We start from the raw sequence: 16,538 nt of genomic DNA, 5'->3' as shown, positions 1-16,538 counted from the left end.
GGGTTTATTTTATAGGTAAGTATTTATTTTTAAATAGGAATAATTTATTTAATTATAGTAAATTTATTTCGTTTTATTTAAATTATATTTAAGTTTGGGGGGTGTTAGGGTTAGACTTAGGTTTAGGGGTTAATATCTTTATTATAGCAGCGGCGACGTTGGGGACGGGAGATTAGGGGTTAATAATTGTAGGTAGGTGGCAGCGATGTTAGGGAGGGCAGATTAGGGATTAATAAAATTTATTATAGTGTTTGCGAGGCGGGAGTGCGGCGGTTTAGGGGTTAATACATTTATTATAGTGGCAGCGATGTCCGGTCGGCAGATTAGGGGTTAATAAGTGTAGGTAAATGGCGGTGACGTTGGGGGGGGGCAGATTAGGGGTTAATAATTATAATATAGGTGTCGGCGATGTTAGGGGCAGCAGATTAGGGGTTCATAGCTATAATGTAGATGGCGGCGGTGTCCGGTTGGCAGATTAGGGGTTAAATAATTTTATTATAGGGTTTGCGATGTGGGGGGGCCTCGGTTTAGGGGTTCATAGGTAGTTTATGGGTGTTAGTCTACTTTGTAGCTCTGTAGTTAAGAGCTTTATGTTCCGGCGTTAGCCCATAAAACTCTTAACTACTGACTTTTTTATGCGGTAGGAGTTTTGGAGGTAGAGGCTGTACCGCTCACTTCTTCCAAGACTCGTAATACCGGCATTAGGCAAATCCCATAGAAAAGATAGGATACGCAATTGACGTAAGGGGATTTGCGGTAGCCTCGAGTCGCGGAAAAAAAGTGAGTGGTACAACTGTACCTGCCAAACTCGTAATAGCAGCGGGTGTTAAAAAGCAGCGTTAAGACTCCTTAACGCTGCTTTTTAAGGCTAACGCAAAACTCTAAATCTAGGTGAATGTAACTATTAGTTATATTGTAGCTAGCTTAGGGTTTATTTTACAGGTAAGTATTTAGTTTTAAATAGGAATAATTTAGTTAATGATAGTAATTTTATTTAGATTTATTGTAATTATATTTAAGTTAGGGGGTGTTAGGGTTAGACTTAGGTTTAGGGGTTAATAACTTTAATATAGTGGCGACATTGGGGGCGGCAGAAGAGGGGTTAATAAATAGTATGTAGGTGTCAGCGATGTTGGGGCAGCAGATTAGGGGTTAATAATTATAATGTAAATGTCGGCGATGTCGGGGGTGGCATATTAGGGGTTAATAAGTGTAAGATTAGGGGTGTTTAGACTCTGACTCAGGGTTCATGTTGGGGTGTTAGGTGTAGACATAACTTTTATTTCCCCATAGGAATCAATGGGGCTGCATTAAGGAGTTTTACGCTGCTTTTTTGCAGGTGTTAGACTTTTTTTCAGCCGGCTCTCCCCGTAGATTCCTATGGGGAAATCGTGCATGAGCACATACGACCAGCTCACCGCTGACTTAAGCAGCGCTGGTATTGGACTGCGGTAATGAGCAAAATTTTGCTCTACGCTCACTTCTTGTCTTTTAACGACGGGTTTCTGAAAACTCGTAATACCAGTGATGTAGGTAAGTGAGCGGTGAGACAAAACTGCTCATTAGCACCGCATAGCCTCTAACGCAAAACTCGTAATCTAGGCCATTATTTGGTTGCAAGTCAAAAGACCTATTAATTATGAACGGTCCAGCATACCTCACACCAGACATAACTGTCATGTGATGAAAGAGAAGCCAGATGCTGTCAAAATTAATTTCAGGAATAGCTCTGTACCTGAAATAACTGTCCTACAAACAGATGATCAGACTCCACTCCCCTAAGTGGCTCTGATGGTCATACCATTAAATTTTCGTCTGGGAAAATAGCCAATATTTCCCTAGATGGCAATGTATTAACCATATCTCTACATAAAGGAGATCCTAAATTCCCAAAGGGGGGGGTGATCACTCTCAATTCCTTGCAGAAATTGAGAAAATTAAGGATGAGCTGTTTATCCCTATGCAAGTGCATGACCTTGGAAAAACCAAGTATGCCAAATCAAACTTAAAACAGGAAGCTAGCTATATAAGTGAAGGCTTCTTGGCACAGATAGCTGAACCTAAAGTAATTAATTATCTTTCTCCCCAAGATCACTGGGTCCATGACCTAGATGATAACTCTTAAAGCTATAACAATATAGTTTAGTGTTTATTATCTATTTCCATAGGTAATAAATCAGCAAAACACCTGTTTTTAGTTTTGAATGAACCCATAATCAAATATATATTGGCAATGATCTCTTGCTAGATATGCCATACAAATAGATTTGATTAACTTTTGCCTCTGGAGCAGGTTAAAAGGGGACCCTGAATTATTTCAGGATGAAAATGCAGCCCTGAAATCAAACCAGCAAATGCCATATGCTTTGAATATGCAGGTGTCTAATGATATTGTAATCCCTGCTGGGGCTAATAAATTTCTCTTACCTTTACAATTAAAAAGGGATCAGAAGTTAAAAACATCTGAAGCACTAATTTGCATCTCCCAGAGAATGAAAAACATGGGTATAACAATGACCCATACTCCTATGGTAAATATTGGAACTATTCCAATACATGTTATTGTGCAAAATATGACCTCAAAAGATATCACCTTATCCAAGGGAACTACCATAGGATATGCTCTGGAATCCAGTTATTATACTTTTGGATTCTAGAATAATGTAATTGGGCTAATACCTGAAAGGTATTTAACTGAAGAACAGTTAATAGAACAATCCTTTGCATCCATGCCAGAAGGATTATTCACAATTCAGTCTTTTTACCCTTTCAGCTCAGAGGAAGGCATATTTAAAGTTGATGAAGCCTTCCTGGTATTTGATCAATTGATCCTAGAACAAGAATACCCCAATATCCAGGGTCATGGGGGTAATGTAAATTATAATCAAGGGGATCTCACATCTAGGCTTGAGGAAGCCTATGAGATAGGACAGCCTGAAATCTTTCCAGGATTTCAGCAAATAGTCGAAGAGCAAATATCCTTAGCTAATGGCTGTTCCAGTGATGATGAACGTGAACAGCTACAGGAACTCCTGATGGAAAACCAGGATATTTTTGCTAGGGATTCTTATAACTGTGGGACTACAGACCTACACATTGCAAGAATCCATACTGATCCCAATGCACCACCTGTATTTGTTAAGCAATACTGACCCCTTTAGACTCATATGATTCTTTTGCTGAAATCATAAAGAACTTGGAAGAAAGGGGTATCATCAGACAAGTGCATAGCTCTTATAATAATCCTATTATAGGTATTCTTAAGTCAAATGGACAATGGCGTTTGAGTGCTGACTTAAGACAGCTAAACAAACGAGTATACATGTCTGGCAGGCCTGTACCATATATTGACCAGTGCCTAGCGCAGATGCAGGGATCTAAGATATTTACTGCCATTGATTGTGTGCAGGGATATTGGACCATAAGGTACAAGAGGAAGACCAGTATAAGCTTGCATTCTCCTTCCAAAAGGTCCAATATGCATTCACTCGGCTCCCGTTTGGATACATACAATGCAGGACATGAATTTGCAGTATTCATGTATAAGGCTATGCCTGATGCACTAGAAAGGGGGACCTTATCTTATGTCGATGATGTATTAATCAAAAGCACAGACTTTGAAAAACACATCACAGAACTTAAACATGTCCTCAGCCAACTTAAATGGCAGGTGTCAAATTATCCCTACAAAAAGCCCAATGGTGCCGTAACCATGTAAACTTCTTGGGACATGAAGTTACTTCTGAAGGGTTAAATCCTCAGAAGAAAAATGTTGAAACCATAATAAATTCTAAGAACCTCAATAACTTAATGGAATTAAGATCATTCCTGGTATGACAAATTATTCTCGTAAATGTATTGATAATTATGCATAATTAGCTAAACCACTGCTACATCTTCTAAAGAAGGATGTGATATGGCACTGGAGTGAACTCAAGAGATAGCCATAAGAGAGCTGAAGAGAAAACTCACTCAAGCACCTTGCTTAGCTTACCCTGAAGGTGGTAAACCTTTCTACCTAGAGACAGGTTAGACAGATGTAAGCATGAGTGCTGTTTTATACTAAAAACATGATCATTTTAGCAAAGTCATTGCTTATGCAAGCAAAACTTTATCCCCAGTAGAAATAAAATTTAGTGATTGCGAAAAAGCCCTCTGATCTACTGTATGGGCTCTACAATATTTCCGAGGCTACATACAGGGTGAGAAAATTATTGTAGAAACGGCCCACCAGCCCTTGCTATACTTGCAAAGTGAGAGAAAAAGAGATGGGAACCTGTCCAATAACCGCATAACAGCTTGGGCTCTTTCCTTACAAGGCTGGCCTTTAGAAATTTACTATAAGCAAAACCAAAAGAATCCAGTCGCACAGGGGCTTGTCAAGCTCCATGACTGTACTGCTAAAGATCATGGGGAAGAGTTAATAGAAGATGATTTCCTTGAGGAACAATTGCTTCCCCATATACAATATACAATGAGGACCAGTGTCAAACATTACCTTGGGTATATGTTGATGGTTTTTCTTACCATGCCACTATTTATAATGAGTGCAGATTAGTTGCTGTCATTAGCATAGCTTGGGCAAATTGATTCCCAAATACTTATGTAGGATTCAACATTGGACCAAGATCCAGTCAAGTTGCAGAACTAACTGCTGTTCTAAAAACCATTGAGATCACTATTGAACAAGGTATTCATCAATTTGTGATCATTACTGACTCAAATTATGTGCGTGACAGGTTTTTTTTAATACCTGCCAACTTGGAAAAGAAATGCCATGCAGAAAACTAACAACAAACCAGTCAAACATGGTAAGTTATTCTGAAAGATTGATAAATTAGTGGTTTCCAATGGGTTAACCATACACTTGAAAAAGACCAAGGGTCATTCCAGAATTCAAGGTCCTGATAAGGAAGGCAATGATCTTGCAGATTCATTAGCCAAACAAGGAGCCATAACTGGAGAACTCCTTAATATTTACCACTTAATAAGTGCTATTCATGTAGAGGCCATTACCAGAAATCAGGCTAAACAACAAAATGAGCCTAAACTGGTACAATGGAGTCAGGATTCCCCTAGTGAAGACCTGATCACTAAAAAAAAAAAGAAAGAAGAAGATCCTATTATAGGTATCTTCTATAAACACATAGAAGATCCTGATAATAACCCCATCTCAAAATATGTCTGTATTGGCAAGGAAGATCTTAGAATCTTAATAAAGTCCAAACCCCAATTCAAATTACAGGTTGGTTTGTCAATTGGAACCTCCAAAACAGGTATCCAACAATGGGTGGCACCTAATAATAGTGCTAAAACATACGCAGCATTGCTCATCAACCGGTCAAATCCGATCGGGGCACCTACTTCACTAGCAAAGTGATGACAAAAATGTGGAAAATACTAGGGGTTAAAAGAAAGCTCCATATAGCATATAGAGCTGCCTCTAGTGGTGAGAGAAATGAAAGGTGCCGCTACAGAGAACTTCCGCATACAGAGAGCGGATATTAGGAATAGACCAAACCTGGTACAGTGGTGTGTGGAGCCAACTAAAAGTGGTGGACTACCGCATATACTCAGCAAAAAAAAAAAAAGAACAGGAGGCTGCTGAGCAACAGTTGAAAATCTGGAATACTTTATTGCAATAAAATAAGAAAGATACGACACACCAAAAAAGGGTTCCAGCTATCTTACATGTTTCACGCTGTGAAGCGCTTACTCATAGATGCTGAAAACAAGAAAAAACTGCTGTTACATTTAAAGGTTGAAGCACCAATGAAACATTGTCTGTATACTGACGTAAGACATAGCTGTCAGACTGATAAACATAATTTAAAGTGCACTCCCTTTATACATGTAACAGCAGAAAGTTAAAAACAATATTACTTGTGAAAAAATGGCAAAAAATTGGCACATATTAATTGATCACTGTATATATCTTAAGAAAACAAAATATTATTATAAAAAATTATTATTAAAGGGAAACAATATCACAACATAAACGCATATTACTGATGAAACGTTATATATCATAAATAGTCAAGAGCAGCGTTGTGCAAGAGGTAAGAAAATGGGCAAACAAAGTTTCAACCAACAATACATAATGAAAATATTAAAAACAACAGTAGCAGTTAATTAACTATAAAGTTGTTTTTAATAAAAAAAATGATATAGAATTGTTGTTATAATAGCTCATTTTAATTCATTTCAAATTTAATCAATTTTGAAACTGTTATATTGTAAAGTGTATACTAACACTGTGTGTTCAAATTCATAATTCCTAGCCCTGATTCTACAAAGCATAAAAGTATATAAATATTTACTCTACATAGTATCTCATATCCCATTCTAAGTTCATGCCCAATGGTGATTTGGTCCTTAATTTGTAGATCCAAAATAATTCCTTTTTATCCAATATTTTGGCCACATTACCACCTCTTTGGGGAATCCTTGCTATATCAATGACTTTAATTATAAAATTAGGTACATTGGTGAAATGGACAAGATTAAAATGTTTTGAGTGGGAGAGTCAGTCCATTGTGACAGGCCGAAAGAAGAAGTCAGTTGAAGAAGTTGTATTGCAGAGGAGGCATTGGGATTGTCAAGAGGGATGTTTAAGTCGCCAAGAATGAGGGCAGGGGTGTCTGAGGAAAGGAAATAAGGAAGCCAGGCAGCAAAGTGATCTAAAAATTGAGTTGGGGAGCCAGGGGGCGGTATATGACTGCAACACGTATAGAGAGGGGAGAGAATAACCGAATTATGTGTGCTTCAAATGAAGAAAATGTGAGTGAAGAGAAGGGCTGTATTTGTTGGAAGGTGCAACGAGAGGAAAGTAAAATACCGACACCACCTCCTTGTCTATTGCCAGACCTAGGAGTGTGGCTGAAATGGAGACCCCCATGTGACAGTGCAGCAGTGGATGCTGTGTCTGAAGCAGAGAGCCAGGTTTCTGTAAGAGCCAGAAGGTTAAGAGAGTGGGAGATAAAGAAATCATGGATAGAAGTGAGCTTGTTGCAAACAGAGCGAGAGTTCCAGAGTGCACAAGTGAAGGGGGAGGGGTTTTTAGATGTAAGAGGAATGTGATTAAGGTTACCAGAGTTTAGTTTATGAAGTCAGTATGAAGATATTGAGCATTATTATGAAAGTGGGAACCAAGTAAACACATAAGACACAGTGTTACAGCAGCACTTGCAAAAGGATACAATGAGATACATAAAACATAGTATTACAAGAGTACTTGTCTTGTGTCTTGCCCCTTGCCCTATCCTTGTTCAATTCTTGTATAATTCTTAAAAATTAGTGCCTCGCTTATAAAATGTTCACTTAATTCTTGTATAATTCTTAAAAATTAGTGCCTCATTTATAAAATGTTCACTTTGAAAATGTGAACATTTGCTATTGTTAAAAAGTACACAGCTCTGTAAGCAGTGCACCCCCTGTGCAGTGCACATCCCCAAACTAGTCTGAAATATATACAGGTAGGGCAGTCAGCTGAGTCCACTAAATTTAGTTAATTGCTAATCAAAGACAGTTGGTAAGGCCAATTGGAATGTTAGAATCTGGTCAGGGTGAGATGAGTTAAGTAAACAGACAAAAAAATTTGGAGGGGGTTAAAACTGTGACATAAGAAAACTATAAATTTTAGAGTTATAGCAAGTATTGATAAGGATTGAGCATCACATGGCAATTAACTAGACATTAGAATTGAGACATTGGGAAAAATCATTACAAAAAATGCAGGACTTAATTTTAACAGCCTAAATTCATGTGCTCAATATATATATATATATATATATATATATATATATATATATAATATATACACACACACACAGAGAGATTTGTTTGTAAAATGACAGAAAAGCAGGGAAGAGCAGGATTTCAATGCAGGGCCTTAATTCACGAACCAAAAAGAGAGACTTGGTGTAAAATGACAGAAAAGCAGGGAAGAGCAGGATTTCAATGCAGGGCCTTAATTCACGTGCCAAAAAGAGAAACTTGGTGTAAAATGACAGAAAAGCAAGGAATACCAAGATTTCAATGCAGGTCCTCAATTCACGTACTAAAAAGAGAGACTTGGTGTAAAATGACAGAAAAGCAGGGAATAGCAAGATTTTAATGCAGGGCCTTAATTCACGTACCAAAAAGAGAGACTTGGTGTAAAATGACAGAAAAGCAGGGAAGAGCAGGATTTCAATGCAGGGCCTTCATTCACGTACCAAAAAGAGAGACTTGGTGTAAAATGACAGAAAAGCAGGGATGAGCAGGATTACAATGCAGGGCCTTAATTCACGTACCAAAAAGAGAGACTTGGTGTAAAATGACAGAAAAGCAGGGAAGAGCAGGATTTCAATGCAGGGCCTTAATTCACGTGCCAAAAAGAGAAACTTGGTGTAAAATGACAGAAAAGCAAGGAATACCAAGATTTCAATGCAGGTCCTCAATTCACGTACTAAAAAGAGAGACTTGGTGTAAAATGACAGAAAAGCAGGGAATAGCAAGATTTAATGCAGGGCCTTAATTCACGTACCAAAAAGAGAGACTTGGTGTAAAATGACAGAAAAGCAGGGAAGAGCAGGATTTCAATGCAGGGCCTTCATTCACGTACCAAAAAAGAGAGACTTGGTGTAAAATGACAGAAAAGCAGGGATGAGCAGGATTACAATGCAGGGCCTTAATTCACGTACCAAAAAGAGAGACTTGGTGTAAAATGACAGAAAAGCAGGGAAGAGCAGGATTTCAATGCAGGGCCTTCATTCACGTACCTGAAAGAAGAAGAGACAGTAGGTTAACTCAGCATTCCTTAGCAGATGTCAATAGGTAGTTTGTTAGTTAGTAACCAGCAGTGTGGAGAGTATTGAGTGTAATTCTTTTATAATTCTTAAAAATTGGTGCCTCACTTATAAAATGTTCACTTTGAAAATGTGAACATTTGCTATTGTTAAAAAGTACACAGCCCTGTAAGCAGTGCACCCCCTGTGCAGAAAAGTGCACTAAATGAGAAACTATCCTTAACAATAAAGATAAGATCATCTATATACCTCATGTACAGTAGGATGTCGGACCTTAAAGGTTTTCTAATGTCATATATATTTAGGAGCTCCCACCTACCCACAAATAAATTTGCATAAGAGGGGGCGAACTTCGCCCCCATAGCTGTACCTTGGCACTGTAGATAATATTCAGAATCTAATAGTTGTGGTTAAGTAGGAACTCCACAACATTCAAAATAAGTTGTTTAACTTCATCATCATAGGAAGTTTCCTTATTCATAAAGAATTCCAAGGCCCAACATCCATGTACATGAGGTATTGAGAAATTCAAGGAAGTGGCATCCACCACAAACCATTTATAACCCTCTTGCCAGTCAAAGTCTCTCAAAATCTCTAAAAGATGGCTAGAATCTCTGGTATAACTGTATAGATTCTTCATCATTGGCTGTAAAATGTTGTCAATCCATTCTGACACAGGCTCCAAAAGGGAGCCTATGCCAGAAATGATTGGACGTCCTGGAGGGGATAAAAGGCTCTTGTGTGTTTTTGGAAGATAGTGAAAGATTGGAGTAATAGCATGTGTGGGTGAAAGTTGTCTAGATTGTTCAACAGTCATTATGCCTAAAGTCACTGCTTCTTCCAGTAATTTTTTAAGTTGGTTTATAGAAAATGAGCGCATGATCAGATTGTAGCCTATGATATATAGTCCTTTCAGATAACTGTCTGTTTGCTTCAGCTAGGTAGTCAGATCTATTGAGAACGACAACATTGCCACCCTTATCAGAGTTTCAAATGACAATGTCGTCGTTCCCAACCAAATCCTTCACTGCCAATCTTTCAGGTCCAGTCAGATTGTCTCCAAGCTTAACCATACTATTGGTCTCCTCTAATTTCAATATATCCTCCTCAACACGTTTATGAAAAGAGTTTATAAAACTACCCCTAAATTGTATAGGATAAAAATTAGACCCCAACCTCCTAGAGGTAGGAGGAACATCCTTCACACTTCTAACTGTGGTATCATTTAGATTTTTAATAGTTTTAACTTAACAGATATCTGAAAATGAAAGCACCCTATTCCAATCTATAACTTTGTTGGTGTTATGAGTTAAAGGATTAAATACATCATACGTTACATTAAGCTCTGTAGAATTAAAAAATCTTTTGAGTGTTAATTTCCTAACAAACCTATTGACATCTATAAGTGTCCTGAAAGCAGAGAACTTGTGTGTTGGTGCAAAGCCCCAACTTTTCTTCAGAACTTTTTCATGTACAGGTGTCAAATTTGTATCAGATAAATTTAAGACACTCAAAGTTATTTCTTCTTGTGGGGTTTCTGCTGCTTCCCTGTTCCACCTTCTTTTCTTCTTTCCCGATCTTCTTTTTCGTTTCCTAAAGGGACACTTGACTGATTGCAAGTTTTTGGATGAACTACAGCTTGCCCGTCACCTTTATCTTTCTTAGATGTGACCTGCAGAGACAAGGGGAGAGAAGAGGGGTGGGGGGACACTGGAACTGATAGGTTATCACTAGATCCTGTGGATTCAGAATCATGATCAGTAGATTCAGGTTCAGTAGATGAGAAGACCACTCTACGTTCTTCATCTTTATTTGATCTATTCTTTTTCAAAATAGGTTTTAGGGATTTACTTTCTTCACCCTCATTTGCTCGTTTTTTTAGTGGTTTTCTCTGATATCTATGGAATCTTGATCAGTCATAGAACCTGTTATTATCATAGTCCTCGATAACGTGAGAATTTATTCTTTTTCCTTGTTGCTATCTCAGCATCAGCTTTCTTGATTTTTTCTTTCATTTGTACTTTAAGACCAGCATACTGTTCATCAGTCTTGCGTGTTTTTAAATCAGCTTTAATAGATAAAATTTTCTCCTTCAAATTATTTCGTTTTTGTTCTTAGTTTTTCACTAGGACCCCAACAACTTTAAAGAACACTCATGTTAAAGCCATGTTCCATTCTTCTTGGAGGTCATTATCATCCAAATCGTAATTCGGATATTTTTTTAGTCTAAGACCACTGGGGACCCGTTTAGCATATATATAGTGGGTGAATGTAACCACATCCCCATATAACGCAAGTCAGATAATAACAGTTTCTCTAATGTGCTGAATTGGTGTTTCAAACCACCTTCATGTGTATTACTAGTCACCGATGAAAACAGTTTCTCTAATGTGCTGAATTGGTGTTTCAAATCACCTTCATGTGTATTACTAATCACAGATGAAAATATTGTTTCAAAATATTGTTTTCTATTTTGTATATCAAAAAATGTGGCCAAATTGCCACCTTCACCCTCCATGGTGGTGTATCTTATATAGCAGTAGGAATAATAAAAAAATTGTTGCTACTCACACAAAAGTAAATACCCCTATGTATCCTTATACAAATTACCAAGGTAGGTCTGTAACACTGCAATGTTGTATTACAACTCAAGCAGTAAAATAAGTCCAATAGATCCCAAATATCCAATGTATAACGTTTCATCAGTAATATGCATTTATGTTGTGATGTTGTTTCCCTTTAATAATAATGTTTTATAATAATATTTTGTTTTCTTATGATATATACAGTGATCAATTAATATATGCCATTTTTTTGCCATTTTTCACAAGTAATATTGTTTTTAACTTTCTGCTGTTACATTTATAAAGAGAGTGCACTTTAAATTATGTTTATCAGTCTGTTTGGAAGCTATGTCTTATGTCAGTATACAGACAATTTTTTCATTGGTGCTTCAGCCTTTAAATGTAACAGCTGTTTTTACTTGATTTCAGCATCTATGAGTAAGCGCTTCATGGCGCGAAACATGTAAGATAGCTGGAACCCTTTTTTGGTGTGTCGTATCTTTCTTATTTTATTGGAATAAAAGTATCCCAGATTTTCACCTGTTGCTCAGAAGCCTCCTGTTCTGTTTTTTTCTGCTCTAGTGGTGGTGTAGAGCGATACAACCAGTACATTGTAAAAATCCTCAAAAAGTTTGTGAGTGAAACAGGTAAGGACTGGGATGTAAAATTACCTCTTGTCCTAATGGCATTAAGAGCAACAGCAAGTAGTGCTACTAAGATGTCACCTTTTGAATTGATGACTGGTAGAAGAATGGTTCTACCTCAAGATTTACTGTACCGTACATCAGACCAGAACTTAATAAATATTGCTACTACACATCAATATGTGGAAAACTTAAGGAAGCATCTGCAATATGCTTTTGCATTTGCTCAAAGGAACATACAGAAGTGTGCAACTGCTGCTAAAACTTATTATGACCTCAAGACTTCCAAAAAGAAGTATGAAATCCATGATAAAGTTTATCTTTATAAACTTGGAAAGGGTTAGGTTAAGGAGAAGAAATTTTCTTCCATCATGGAAGGGTCTTTTTGTCATTAATGACAAAATGGGGCCCATTTATCAAGCTCCGTATGGAGCTTGAAGGGCCGTGTTTCTGGCGAGTCTTCAGACTCACCAGAAACACCAGTTATGAAGCAGCAGTCTAAAGACCGCTGCTCCATAACCTGTCTGCCTGCTCTGAGGAGGCGGACAGACATTGCGGGAAATCACCCCGATCGAATACGATCGGGTTTATTGACACCCCCTGCTAGCGGCCTATTGGCTGAGAATCTGCAGGGGGCGGCGTTGCACTAGCAATGCTGAATGGTGCAATGCTGAATGAGCGTATTGCTTTCCGCATTCAGCGATGTCTGTCGGACATGATCCGCTGAGCGAATCATGTCGGACAGACCATTTGTTAAATAGGCCCCAAAATCCTCCAGTTGCCTAAAAAATTAGGATCCCTAAAAATTATACTTTTATGGATAAATGGGTCCCATATTAATCAGCTGCAAGTATGACATCCTAGGCCCCAACTCCAAGTTATAGAGGGAGAATGAAATGTCATTTCCACAAATACACTAATGAAGTGTTGTAGTTTAAAGATGAATAAAATGTCTAGCTAAAGAGTACTCTCTTCTGGTAAGATTAACTATAATGCATACACTCACCAATTAACACTGGATTTCAGTCCATTCCAATACATGTGTCCCCACATATCTGGAAAGGGGGATTTATGTCAGGGTATTGGTGAGTGATATTTAATTGATATATATATATATATATATTTAATATATATATATTATACATATATATATATATATATAATATTTGTATTATTTCAGTGTTATATAAAAATGTCTTGATATCTGTAAATTATACAGTTCTCCCCTATCAATGACTGATGTGGGTGATCCAGACCCCCCTTTTGCTGAAAGCTCAGATACCCAGCACAAGCCTAACCTGTTACAGGTACACAGAAAGAAAGTATGTTTACTTAGCCCTCCTGCTGTATAGATGTACACTAACCAGGACTTCTAAATAGCAAATGTGTGTGTTTTATCCAGAGAGCAACATATGTCCCAAACTGTAAGAGATAATGTCACACCTCAAAAACCTTTGATCACAGTCTCAGAAAAGAGGTAATTTCAATAGAGTTTTTGTTGTATGGTTTTCCCCAGATTAAAATCTTGAAATTAATTTGGCCTAAGAAACCTATTACTTAGGATCACAGGAACCCCTCTGGATAGCAGCCTAGAAGTCTACAAGTGATCACTTCTATGAAGCACAAGCTTCTAGGAAAGGTAAACATTTACTGTTAAGTGTTAATTATTCCATACTGAGTTAAATATACAAACCCTAGACTCCTCTTCTGAGTTAAAAGGTATCTAAGGAATAAATATTTTAAGCTGTGTAACTTGAAAGCATAAGAGTTAGAAGATTTAAAGTTAAACCAATTGTCTATATAGTTTTCATATGAGTAATATAATAATTACTGATAAATATATATATATATGGTATATATTATATATATATATATATATACATGTTATTTACATCTAAGATTGTGTCTGAAGCCCAAGATACTGTATTAAATATGAAGTGAAATTAATATATAGCTGTATATTTAAAATAAATGACATATTCTTTGTTTTTCAGGCATCTAATATACAAATGAGGTTCTAATATATGACTTGTATATACTGGTATATAAATGCCTATCGCCTAATTTAGAGTTTGGCGTAGCCGTCAAAACCAGCGTTAGAGGCTCCTAAACCCTGGTTTTTATACCGCCCGCTGGTATTTGAGTCAGTCAGAAAAGGGGTCTAACGCTCACTTTCCAGCCGCGACTTTTCCATACCGCAGATCCCCTTACGTCAATTGCGTATCCTATCTTTTCAATGTGATTCTTTCTAACGCCGTATTTAGAGTCGTGGCTGAAGTGAGCGTTAGAAATCTAACGACAAAACTCCAGCCGCAGAAAAAAGGCAGGAGTTAAGAGCTTTCTGGCTAACGCCGGTTCATAAAGCTCTTAACTACTGTGCTCTAAAGTACACTAACACCCATAAACTACCTATGTACCCCTTAACTGAGGTCCCCCCACATCGCCGCCACTCTATTAAATTTTTTATAACCCCTAATCTGCCGACCGCACACCGCCGCAACCTACATTATCCCTATGTACCCCTAATTCTGCTGCCCCTAACACCACCAACCCCTATATTATATTTATTAACCCCTAATCTGCCGACCGAGACCTCACCGCTACTATACTAAATTTATTAACCCCTAATCCGCCTCACTCCCCGCCTCAATAACCCTATAATAAATAGTATTAACCCCTAATCTTCCCTCCCTAACATCGCCGACACCTAACTTCAAGCATTAACCCCTAATCTGCTGACCGGACCTCACTGCTACTCTAATAAATTTTTTAACCCCTAAAGCTAATTCTAACCCTAACACCCCCGTAAGTTAAATATAATTTAAATCTAACAAAATAATTAACTCTATTAAATAAATTATTCCTATTTAAAGCTAAATACTTACCTGTAAAATAAACCCTAATATAGCTACTATATAAATTATAATTATATTGTAGCTATTTTAGGATTAATATTTATTTTACAGGCAACTTTGTAATTATTTTAGCCAGGTACAATAGCTATTAAATAGTTAAGAACTATTTAATAGCTACCTAGTTAAATAATTACAAAATTACCTGTAAAATAAATCCTAACCTAAGTTACAATTAAACCTAACACTACACTATCAATAAATTAATTAAATAAAATACCTACAATTATCTACAATTAAACCTAACACTACACTATCAATAAATTAATTAAATACAATACCTACAAATAAATACAATTAAATAACTAACTAAAGTACAAAAAAAAGAACTAAGTTACAAAAAATAAAAAAAATATTTACAAACATTAGAAAAGTATTACAACAATTTTAAACTAATTACACCTACTCTAAGCCCCCTAATAAAATAACAAAGACCCCCAAAATAAAAAAATGCCCTACCCTATTCTAAAATTAAAATAGAAAAGCTCTTTTACCTTACCAGCCCTGAAAAGGGCCCTTTGCGGGGCATGCCCCAAAGAATTCAGCTCTTTTGCCTGTTAAAAAAAACCCATACAATACCCCCCCAACATTACAACCCACCACCCACATACCCCTAATCTAACCCAAACCCCCCTTAAATAAACCTAACACTAAGCCCCTGGAAGATCTCCCTACCTTGTCTTCACCACACCGGTCCAGATCTGTCCAGAAGAGCCTCCGATGTCTTGATCCAAGCCCAAGCGGGGGGGCTGAAGACATCCATCCTCCGGCTGAAGTCTTGATCCAAGCGGGCAGAAGAGACATCCGGACCGGCAAACATCTTCATCCAAGCCGCATCTTCTATGTTTCTTCCATCCGATGACGAGCGGCTGATCTTCAAGACCTCCAGCGCGGATCCATCCTCTTCTTCCGACAACTAGAACGACGAACGAAGGTTCCTTAAGGGACGTCATCCAAAATGGCGTCCCTCGAATTCCCGATTGGCTGATAGGATTCTATCAGCCAATCGGAATTAAGGTAGGAAAATTCTGATTGGCTGATGGAATCAGCCAATCAGATTCAAGTTCAATCCGATTGGCTGATCCAATCAGCCAATCAGATTGAGCTTAGCATTCTATTGCTGTTTCTGATCAGCCAATAGAATGTGAGCTCAATCTGAATTGGCTGATCCAATCACCAATCGGATTGACTTGAATCTGATTGGCTGATTCCATCAGCCAATCAGAATTTCCTACCTTAATTCCGATTGGCTGATAGAATCCTATCAGCCAATCGGAATTCAAGGGACGCCATCTTGGATGACGTCCCGAAAAGGAACCTTCATTCATCGTCTAGTTGTTCGGAAGAAAGGATGGATCCGCGCTGGAGGTCTTGAAGATCAGCCGCTCGTCATCGGATGGAAGAACATAGAAGATGCGGCTTGGATGAAGATGTTTGCCGGTCCGGATATCCTCTTCTGCCCGCTTGGATCACGACTTCAGCCAGAGGATGGATGTCTTCAGCCCCCCGCTTGGGGCTTGGATCAAGACATCGAAGGCTCTCTGGACAGATCGGGACCCGGTGTGGTGAAGACTAGGTAGGGAGATCTTTCAGGGGCTTAGTGTTAGGTTGTATTTAAGGGGGGTTTTG

The sequence above is a fragment of the Bombina bombina genome, chromosome 1 (assembly GCF_027579735.1).
Source record: "Bombina bombina isolate aBomBom1 chromosome 1, aBomBom1.pri, whole genome shotgun sequence".
In the NCBI taxonomy this organism is placed as follows: domain Eukaryota; kingdom Metazoa; phylum Chordata; class Amphibia; order Anura; family Bombinatoridae; genus Bombina; species Bombina bombina.
Note: the sequence above shows the minus strand (reverse complement) of the source record.